The sequence below is a fragment of the Mustelus asterias genome, chromosome 18 (genome assembly GCF_964213995.1).
Source record: "Mustelus asterias chromosome 18, sMusAst1.hap1.1, whole genome shotgun sequence".
Taxonomy (NCBI): Eukaryota; Metazoa; Chordata; class Chondrichthyes; order Carcharhiniformes; family Triakidae; genus Mustelus; species Mustelus asterias.
In genome coordinates this window covers 85,967,777-85,978,496 of record NC_135818.1, presented here as the reverse complement: position 1 = coordinate 85,978,496, position 10,720 = coordinate 85,967,777, and the positions used below count along the sequence as shown (strand labels likewise).

The window sequence follows — 10,720 nt, the reverse complement described above, 5'->3', positions numbered from 1 at the left end:
ACAAAGTTATGAGGAGATGGTTGAAATCCTTTCTATTTTTTAATAAAACCTACTTTTCATCAGCCCTGCCTAATTTGACAGAAATTCAATTCTTTTGTAGTCCTCTCCCTCTCTGTTCTTACCTTGTGCTGTCCTGCCCAACTTCAAATGAAACAGATCCACACAGAAATTCTGCTGCAGCTGGAAAGTACATGGACAAAACTTTGCTTCCATATTTTCCAGATCTGTTGCAGGAATCTTTTGATCAGGATTTTCTCTGGGAGCCAACACTAAAAGACAAATAAGGACTCCAACTTGTCCTGGAGGAGAGCTCAGCTTTGGTGGGCTGTTGGGGTAAGTGCACAAGTTAGGGAGAGGAGGGGAAAGTGGAGGAGTTGTGTGGTCAGACTCTGATAGGGTGGGGCAGTGGGAGGGTAAATGAGGGCAGGTATCTAAGATTGGGGTCATGTGCCTTGAGGCAAATATAGTTATGGCAGAGAAAAATGAGGCATTGAAGGAAGCCATTCAGCCCATTGCGGAGGCCATTCAGCCCATTATGGAGGCCATTCAGCCCATCATGCCTGTGCCTGCTATTCCAATTCAAACTTTCAAACTTCCATGATTGGATTTGTATCCACGATCTCTGGATTGCAAATCCAGCACTGTGACCACTACACTACCATACCTATTCAAAGCAGGGTATGGCATCACAGTGGCATCATTACTGGCACTAACAATACAAAAGAATGTAAATTCAAATCTCACCATGGATAGTTTGAGAATTTGGATTCAGAGAAAAAAAACCTGGAAATAAAGAAGCTGTCAGATTATTGTAAAAACCAAGTCATTCATTAATTGAAGTAGAAAGGTCCCGGTACATAAAGGGTTAATATGGGACTGAGTACAGTACTGACCACACCATGTCCCAGACTGAGAGTCAGAGTGGTGTTGACCAGAGGCACAATAAGGATTAGAATGGAGAAAGCTCCATACGTGTCCCCTTTCCTGTATACATAGTTAGATGTGGAGATGCCGGCGTTGGACTGGGGTGAACACAGTAAGAGTTTTAACACCAGGTTAAAGTCCAACAGGTTTATTTGGTAGCAAATACCATCAGCTTTCGGAGCGCTGCTCCTTCGTCAGATGGAGTGGAAAATAAACCTGTTGGACTTTAACCTGGTGTTGTTAAAACTCTTACTACACAGTTAGAATCATAGAATCCCTACAATGCAGAAAGAGGCTATTCAGCCCATCAAGTCTGCACTGACCACAATCCCACCCCTATCCCTGTAACTCCAAGTATTTACCCTGCTAGTCTCCCTGACACTAAGGGGCAATTTAGCATGGCCAATCAACCTAACCCCTGCACATCTTTGGACTGTGGGAGGAAACTGGAGCACCCGGAGGAAACCCACACAGATACGGGGAGAAAGTACAAACTCCACAAGACAGTCACCTGAGGCTGGAATCAAACCCGGGTCCCTGGTGCCATGAGGCAGCAGTGCTACCAGCGTGCTGCTACTAGTTACAAGGAGTTAATAAAGATAAAGTTGCCATAGTACCAGATGACCATTCGCTGTTCTCCCCTTTGAGGCAGAGAGCTGACTGGTGGTAATTTAACCTGAGGGTCACCACACCACAGGCGAAGGACAAGGTTGAGAAGGCAGGGCCTTCATGAATAACCTCAGCTGGTCTGGGAATTGAACCCACTCTGTTAGCTTCGCTCTGCATCAGGAACCAGCTGTCCAGCCAACTGAGCTAACCGATCGCCGAGTGGTTAATAAAGATTTGCCGTTAACATACACAAGGCAATGACAGTAGGTTCTGTAACCAACACCATCCCAACATTCACAATTTAGTAAACCTCAATCATGTCACTCCTCAGCGAAGGAAAACTTCCAAGGAAAACAACCCCAACCTCCCCTATCTCTCAGTCTCACCAACTTTTAAAGATGTGGCAAATAGTGACCACAATTCTGTTAGCTTTAGGATAGTGATGGAAAAGGATGAGTGGTGTCCCAAGGGTAAGGTGTTGGATTGGGGGAAGGCTAACTTTAGTGGGATTAGGCAGAAATTGGCAGCTCTTGATTGGGAGAGGCTGTTTGAGGGTAAATCCACATCTGGCATGTGAGAGTCTTTTAAGGAACAGTTGTTAGGGCTACAGGACAGGCATGTGCCTGTAAAAAAGAAGGATAGGAAGGGTAGGATTCGAGAACCGTGGATAACCAGGAAAATTGAGGGACTGGTCAAAAAGAAAAGAGAGGCGTATGTTAGGTCCAGGCAGCTAAAAACAGAGGGAGCTCTGGAGGAGTACAAAGAAAGTAGGAGAGAACTCAAACGGGGAATTAGAAGGGCAAAAAGGGGTCACGAAATGTCCTTGGCAGACAGGATTAAGGAGAATCCCAAGGCGTTTTATTCATACGTTAGGAACAAAAGGGTTGTCAGGGAAAAAATCGGACCTCTCAGGGACAAAAGTGGGGAATTATGCTTGGAGCCCAAAGAAGTAGGGGAGATCCTAAATGAATACTTTGCGTCGGTATTCACAAAGGAGAGGGATGTGTTGACTGGGAGTGTCTCGGAGGGGAGTGTTGAACCGTTGGAGAAAATCTCCATTACAAGGGAGGAAGTGTTAGGTTTGTTAGAGAATATAAAGACTGACAAATCCCCAGGGCCTGATGGAATATATCCAAGGCTGCTCAGGGAGATGAGAGATGAAATCGCTGGGCCTCTGACGCAAATCTTTGTCTCGTCACTGGACGCAGGTGAGGTCCCAGAGGATTGGAGGATAGCTAATGTGGTCCCGTTATTTAAGAAGGATAGGAAGGATAACCCGGGTAATTATAGGCCGGTGAGCTTGACGTCCGTGGTGGGGAAGTTGTTGGAGAAGATTCTTAGAGATAAGATGTATGCGCATTTAGAAAGGAATAAACTCATTAACGATAGGTTTTGTGAGAGGGAGGTTATGCCTCACTAACCTGGTGGAGTTTTTTGAAGAAGTGACCAGAATGCTTGATGAGGGAAGGGCCGTGGATGTCGTCTCTATGGACTTTAATAAAGCGTTTGACAAAGTCCCTCATGGTAGGCTGGTAAAAAAGGTTGGATCTCATGGGATAAAGGGGGAGGTGGCTAGATGGGTGGAGAACTGGCTTGGTCACAGAAGACAGAGGGTGGTAGTGGAAGGGTCTTTTTCCGGTTGGAGGCCTGTGACTAGTGGTGTTCCACAGGGCTCTGGATTGGGACCTCTGCTGTTTGTGATTTATATAAACGATCTGGAAGAAGGTGTAACTGGGATGATCAGTAAGTTTGCGGACGACACAAAATTGGCAGGACTTGCAGATAGTGAGGAGCATTGTCAGAAGCTACAGAAGGATATAGATAGGCTGGAAATTTGGGCAAAGAAATGGCAGATGGAGTTCAATCCTGATAAATGCGAAGTGATGCATTTTGGTAGAAATAATGTAGGGAGGAGCTATACGATAAATGGCAGAACCATAAAGGGTGTAGATACGCAGAGGGACCTGGGTGTGCAAGTCCACAGATCCTTGAAGGTGACGTCACAGGTGGAGAAGGTGGTGAAGAAGGCATATGGCATGCTTGCCTTTATAGGACGGGGCATAGAGTATAAAAGTTGGGGTCTGATGTTGCAGATGTATAGAACGTTGGTCCGGCCGCATTTGGAATACTGCGTCCAGTTCTGGTCGCCACACTACCAGAAGGACGTGGAGGCTTTGGAGAGAGTACAGAGGAGGTTTACCAGGATGTTGCCTGGTATGGAGGGGCTTAGTTATGAGGAGAGATTGGGTAAACTGGGGTTGTTCTCCCTGGAAAGACGGCGGATGAGGGGAGACTTAATAGAGGTGTATAAAATTATGAAAGGCATAGATAGGGTGAGCGGTGGGAAGCTTTTCCCCAGATCGGTGGTGACGTTCACGAGGGGTCATAGGTTCAAGGTGAAGTGGGGGAGGTTTAACACAGATATCAGAAGGACATATTTTACACAGAGGGTGGTGGGGGCCTGGAATGCGCTGCCAGGCAAGGTGGTGGAGGCGGACACACTGGGAACGTTTAAGACTTATCTAGACAGCCATATGAATGGAGTGGGAATGGAGGGATACAAAAGAATGGTCTAGTTTGCACCAGGGAGCGGCATGGGCTTGGAGGGCCGAAGGGCCTGTTCCTGTGCTGTATTGTTCTTTGTTCTTTGTTGTTATGCACCATAGAAAGCAATCTTCAAACGATACACCAGGTCATCTGGGCATTACTAATTGCAGGGCACGGTTGGGTTTTTCCAAAGCAAGAAAGGAAAGCATCACAAATTGTCCAGTTTGCGCTGCCAGGACTCATCCCCATGCAATTCCTCAACAGGCCGTGGGGAAGACTGGTCATGGACTTGTCTATGATGACAAATCCTTCCTAATCATCATTGACTCTTCAGATGGGTGGAGGTAAAATAACTTCATGTAACCACCAGCGAGAGGGTCATTAAAGCTCTCAGAGAGATGATTCCAAGCCATGTTGCCCGGCCCAGCTCACATCAGAAAGCAGCCCACAGTGCGCTAATGAGTGCTTCGCACACTCTGCAACCAGAGCTGACTGGCTTCCATCACCATAGCAGCTCCCCAAGATACCTGCAGTTAAACAGTGAGGTGGAGCCAGGGTCCATACGGGAAAGGTCCATCTGAATAAAAACGAGGACTTCTACAAAAGGCCATGAACGAAGCCCAATCCATCACGCAAACCAGCCTCCCATCCATTGACTCTGTCTACACTTCCTGCTGTCTCAGCAAAACAGCCAGCATAATTAAGGACCCCATGCACCCCGGACATTCTCTCTTCCACCTTCTTCCGTCGGGAAAAAGATACAAAAGTCTGAGGTCACGTACCAACTGACTCAAGAATAGCTTCTTTCCTGCTGCTGCCAGACTTTCGAATGGACTTACCTTGCATTAAGTTGATCTTTCTCTACACCCTAGCTATGACTGTAACACTACATTCTGCACTCTCTCGTTTCCTTCTCTATGAGTGGTATGCTTTGTCTGTATAGCGCAAGAAACAATACTTTCCACTGTATGTTAATACATGTGACAAATCAAATAAAAACTTCCCCAGCGCACTGCCAACCCCTCACAGTGCAGCCTGCCCCTGTCAAAGCTCCTACAGGAAACTTCATACACAACTCCCAATGCTGCCAAAGAAACTCCTACCAAGGTTGGTAGACAGGGATTACCAGCGTGTACAAGAGAGAAGCCCTATAGAAGAAGCAAGCTTCTGCCGACAACAGACGACACCTCACCAGACACTTGCCCCACCTGCAGCAGGGTGACCATGTCTGACTCCCTGACCTCGGGAGTTATGGAATGATCCTCCGACAGAACGAGGACCAAGCCCACTCCCACAAGATTGGCATGCCAGAGGGTACAGTCACAGCAGAAGGAGTGTCAGCCCTCTCCCTGAACAGGCTCCCTCCATTGCACAGTGGAGGATAATGGATGAAGATACCCAAATATATTCAACCTCGGATCCCACAAGACCCAGAACCAACCGAACCTACCACCTCCTGACAACACGGCGAGCGAGAGGTGGAAGGGTTATAAAGCCTCCAGACCGCCTTCAAGGGGAGATTGGGGTAATGAGAATGTTGTTAATGTTAATACTGCAATAGCAACAAAGTTGGAATAACATTAGAGTTGTCACAAGAAGGTAAATGCCCAAGCTTATTACAATGAAAGACTTGAAGGAAACCAAAGGACCTCTATATCCGTGTGATAAAGGCTGAGGGGAGAGGTATCGTACGAAGGGTTCGGTATGCGCAGGGTTAATGTGGGACAGAGACAAAAAAATCATTTAAAACTCTTCCCATATCCTCTGCACCTTCACGCAAGTTCCCTTTTTGATCTCTGAAAGGCCCCCATTTTTCCTGAACTGTCCTTTTGCTCTTTATAAACTGGCAAAACATCTTTGGCTTTTCCTTAATCTTGTTTGCTGATATTTTTTCATGCTCTCCCTTTGATTTCCTTATTTCTTTTTTTACTTGATCCCTGTACTTTCTATAATCCTCTAGGCTATCTGCGGTGTTGAGATTTTTGTGACTATCATGAGCTTTCTTATTCTGTTTAATCTTCCCCTGTATTTTTCTGGACAACCATGTCTACATTTGGCAGGACCATTCTTATTGTTGGAGGGGACATGTCTGTTTTGTGTCCTATTAGTGTTCCCCTGGTTTACCACTGATTTATCCTTTAGCAGTCTTGTCCAGTCCACATCAGCCACACCACTGCTCAGTTTTGTATTATTTGCCTTCCCCAGGTTGAAACTTTTACTCCTGATTTATCTCTGTCCTTTCCATAACAATACTAAATCTAACTGAATTGTGGTCACTATTCCCGATATAGTCGCCCAATGTCACATCACCCACTGTCACGTCACCCACCATCACGTCACCTACTGTCACGTCGCCCACTGTCACGTCGCCCACTGTCACGTCGCCCACTGTCATGTCGCCCACTGTCACGTCACCCACCGTCACGTCACCTACTGTCACGTCACCCACTGTCACGTCGCCCACTGTCACGTCGCCCACTGTCACGCCGCCCACTGTCACGTCACCTACTGTCACGTCGCCCACTGTCACGTCGCCCACTGTCACGTCGCCCACTGTCACGTCACCCACCGTCACGTCACCTACTGTCACGTCACCCACTGTCACGTCGCCCACTGTCACGTCGCCCACTGTCACGTCGCCCACTGTCACGCCGCCCACTGTCACGTCACCCACCGTCACGTCACCTACTGTCACGTCACCCACTGTCACGTCGCCCACTGTCACGTCGCCCACTGTCACGCCGCCCACTGTCACGTCGCCCACTGTCACGTCGCCCACTGTCACGTCACCCACTGTCACGTCACCCACTGTCACGTCACCCACTGTCACGTCACCCACTGTCACGTCACCCACTGTCACGTCACCCACCGTCACGTCACCTACCGTCACGTCACCCACTGTCACGTCACCCACCGTCACGTCACCTACTGTCACGTCGCCCACTGTCACGTCACCCACTGTCACGTCACCCACTGTCACGTCGCCCACTGTCACGTCACCCACTGTCACGTCGCCCACTGTCACGTCGCCCACTGTCACGTCACCTACTGTCACGTCGCCCACTGTCACGTCACCCACTGTCACGTCACCCACTGTCACGTCGCCCACTGTCACGTCGCCCACTGTCACGTCGCCCACTGTCACGTCACCCACTGTCACGTCACCCACTGTCACGTCACCCACTGTCACGTCACCCACTGTCACGTCACCCACTGTCACGTCACCCACCGTCACGTCACCTACCGTCACGTCACCCACTGTCACGTCACCCACCGTCACGTCACCTACTGTCACGTCGCCCACTGTCACGTCACCCACTGTCACGTCACCCACTGTCACGTCGCCCACTGTCACGTCACCCACTGTCACGTCGCCCACTGTCACGTCGCCCACTGTCACGTCACCTACTGTCACGTCGCCCACTGTCACGTCACCCACTGTCACGTCACCCACTGTCACGTCGCCCACTGTCACGTCGCCCACTGTCACGTCGCCCACTGTCACGTCGCCCACTGTCACGTCGCCCACTGTCACGTCGCCCACTGTCACGTCGCCCACTGTCACGTCGCCCACTGTCACGTCGCCCACTGTCACGTCACCCACCGTCACGTCGCCCACTTACCCATCTTCATTTTCCAAGACTAAATCCAGAATTGCGTCTCCTCTCGTTGGGCTCATCACGTATTGTTTAAAAAGAATTTCCTGGACACAGTACATGGATTTTTCAACCTCAATACCCCTGATATTGTTTGAAACCCAGTTGAAGTTGGGATAGTTAAAGTTTCCCATTATTATTGTCCTCTTATTTCTACAGGCAGAAATGTGTCTACATATATCTTCTTCTCTCTCCCGCTCACTATTTGGCGTCTGTGGTAGACTCCTAACAGGGATGCCTCGCCAGAGAATAAGAGGCGATGCAGCCAAACAGTCAAACAGCAGAGCCACCTCACAGTCAAAGATGACCTCTTGGTCTATGGCACATAGTTAACCATTCCAGCCTCCCTATGGGTACATTCTTATTCTGTTTAATCTTCCCTTATTGTAAAACTCTGATATATTACATCTCACACCCAACCACTCTTCAATACATTAAACCCCTCACTCTGACACTCTCTGATATATTAAATCTTCTTTCCAAGGCACTCCCTGAGATAATAAATCCCTCACTGCAATGGGTACTTAATCCCTGATAGGTCACTGTAACAATGTCCAATCTCTTCAATCTGTTATTGTAATACTCTGATATAATAAACCTCTTTCTAATCTCTCCCTGTAATATACTGAGATATATTTCTCACTAACCCTGCTGTAAAGATTGCATACTGTAACAGGAATATGTTAAACCTTTCATTGCAACACAATCTGATACATGAGTCTTGGGTTGTAATAATATAAGAGTGAAGCTCCTATTGTAACACTCTCCCACTGCAACACTGATAACAACAACTTGCACTTACATATCACTCTTAATGTAGTAATATGTCCTATCGCTGAAAGAATTGTCCTCGACCGAGTGTTGCAGACTGGCACATTCCAAGGTCCAGGACTACGTGCTCAGGGACGCGCTCAAGCTTGGGGCAGCCGCCGCCAAGGCACAATGGGGAAAGGCCACCGTGTAAAGCGTCTCAACCGAGGCAGACCGAGGGCCGGGTAACTGCAGAATACTCTCGGCCTGCGTAACTGTGTGCCAACCTGAAAAATAACGGCACACAGTAAACTCTGATGTAGGTATATAGTTTTAAGAAATGAAATGTAACGAAATGTAATGTTTTGTAAATAAGCACTGTATTGTACTGTAAAAATGATTCTTTTTTTGCACTGTTTATAACTTTTGGATCTGTCATTTTGCAATGTTTTATTTGAGAGGTTTTTTTTGGAATAAAGTATATTTTTGAAATAAAAAAAGATGTCCTATCGCTTCTCGGCCTTTTGGCTAAGATCAAGTGTAGTATGAAGAGGATGCTGCGCTTGGTTGAGGTCATTAGGTTACATTTCAGCTTCATATGTTTCATATGAAGCAATTTTTAAAAGCGGTGTCTCGGCCTTTTGGCTAAGATGCAAATGAGATCAAGCCTTGGAGGAAGAATTGCTTTCCCTCCTCCAATCAGCTTGGCTCATGTAGATCAGGCCCAGGGCAGGGTAAATGGTCGCTCGCCCTGTCTTGCCAGCCTGGATCGGAAATGTCTCAACTTGTTGAGACTCTGAATTGGACTTGATTTGATTGAATTGGAAAAGTATATGAAAAAAAATATGTCCCAGGGTTCCATCAAACCAGTTGTGATACTGAGTCATATAAAGGGGGTGGTGAGACACACCTGAAATATTGTGGACAGTTTTGGTCCCCTTATCTAAGAAAGGATAGTTTTGCCACAGAGGGAGTGCAGTAGAGGTTCACCAGCCGTCCTGGGTTGGTGACATTGTCCCATGAGGAGAGATTGGGGAAGAGAGGCATTCTCGTTGAAACTTACAAAATTCTTACAGATTTGATATGATGCAGAGATGGTGAATCCTCTTGGCTGCTGGGTTGGGGGGTTGGGGGGTTGGGAGGGGTGTGGGGTCTCGAGCCAACACGCACAGTTTCAGAATAAGGTGCTTTAGGACTGAGATAAGGAGGAAGTTACTCAGCCAGAGAGTGGTAGATTTGGAATTCTCTACCCCGGAGGGTTAGGAATGCTCAGTCATTGAGTTTGTTCAAAGCAGGGATTGATAGATTTCTAAATATTAAAGACATCAAGGGGCACAGGGATAGTGCGGGATTAAGGCGTAAAGGTAGAAGATCAGCCATTATCCAGTTGATAATATCTGGGCACCACACTTAGATGGGCCTTTTGGTCAGCATGGACCAGTTTGGGCCGAAGAGCCTGTCTCGGTGCTGTACATTCTATGATTCTATGATTCTATAGGAACCATATGAACACATTACCTTTCCAGAAGGCATTAGATGATTAGTTGAAAAGATATAGGAGGCGATTTTCCCAATCTCGTGTGGGCTGATTCGCGCATGCATTCCCGGTGCACGCACGCATCTCCAAGTGTTGGATATCCGACACAGTCGGGACCACACTGGAAACCAGCGGGAACAGCAAGTAAGTGATTTAAATCTATTTTTAATCTTACTTAAATGTGATTATCGGGCCCAGGACTAAAGTCTCCGTCCTCACTAGTATCTCTCACTCTGCCAGTACAATTTCACTCCAGTGGGGTTCAGACTAGCTCCCCACTTTTGGGGGACTAGCGGGAGACCCTGTTGAAGTGAAGTGGGAGCAATCAGGGCCCCCAAGGGGTTGGGCGGCAGGTGGGTGGTGCCCTCTGGACATGGGCACCCTGGCAGTGCCAGCCTGTGCCCATGGCACTGCCCAAGGGGCAAAGTGCCCATGCCCAGGGGGCACCTTGGCACTGCCCATCGGGCATGGGGCAGTGCCAAGGGGAGGAGCCCAGGGGGTGGGGCCAGCTGGGGGATGGGCCTAGGGGGCAATCGGTAGGCATGGGGGAGTTCCACTGCCACTGTTCATTGGGATCAATTGGGGTTGGAGGGAGGCCAGGAATCAGGGTGGGCTGGGGAGTGGTCTGCCGGGGGGTCTGCCTCCTGTGTGGAGGGGTCTATCGGGGGGGGGGGGGGGGGGGTCTGCCGGGGAGTGG

At 48.4% G+C, this 10,720-nt stretch overlaps 1 pseudogene; it reads left to right on the top strand.

The window, feature by feature from the left end:
* Positions 1-8,994: 8,994 nt before the first annotated feature.
* Positions 8,995-9,198, top strand: LOC144507417 (U2 spliceosomal RNA; annotated as a pseudogene).
* The last annotated feature ends 1,522 nt before the right edge of the window (positions 9,199-10,720 follow it).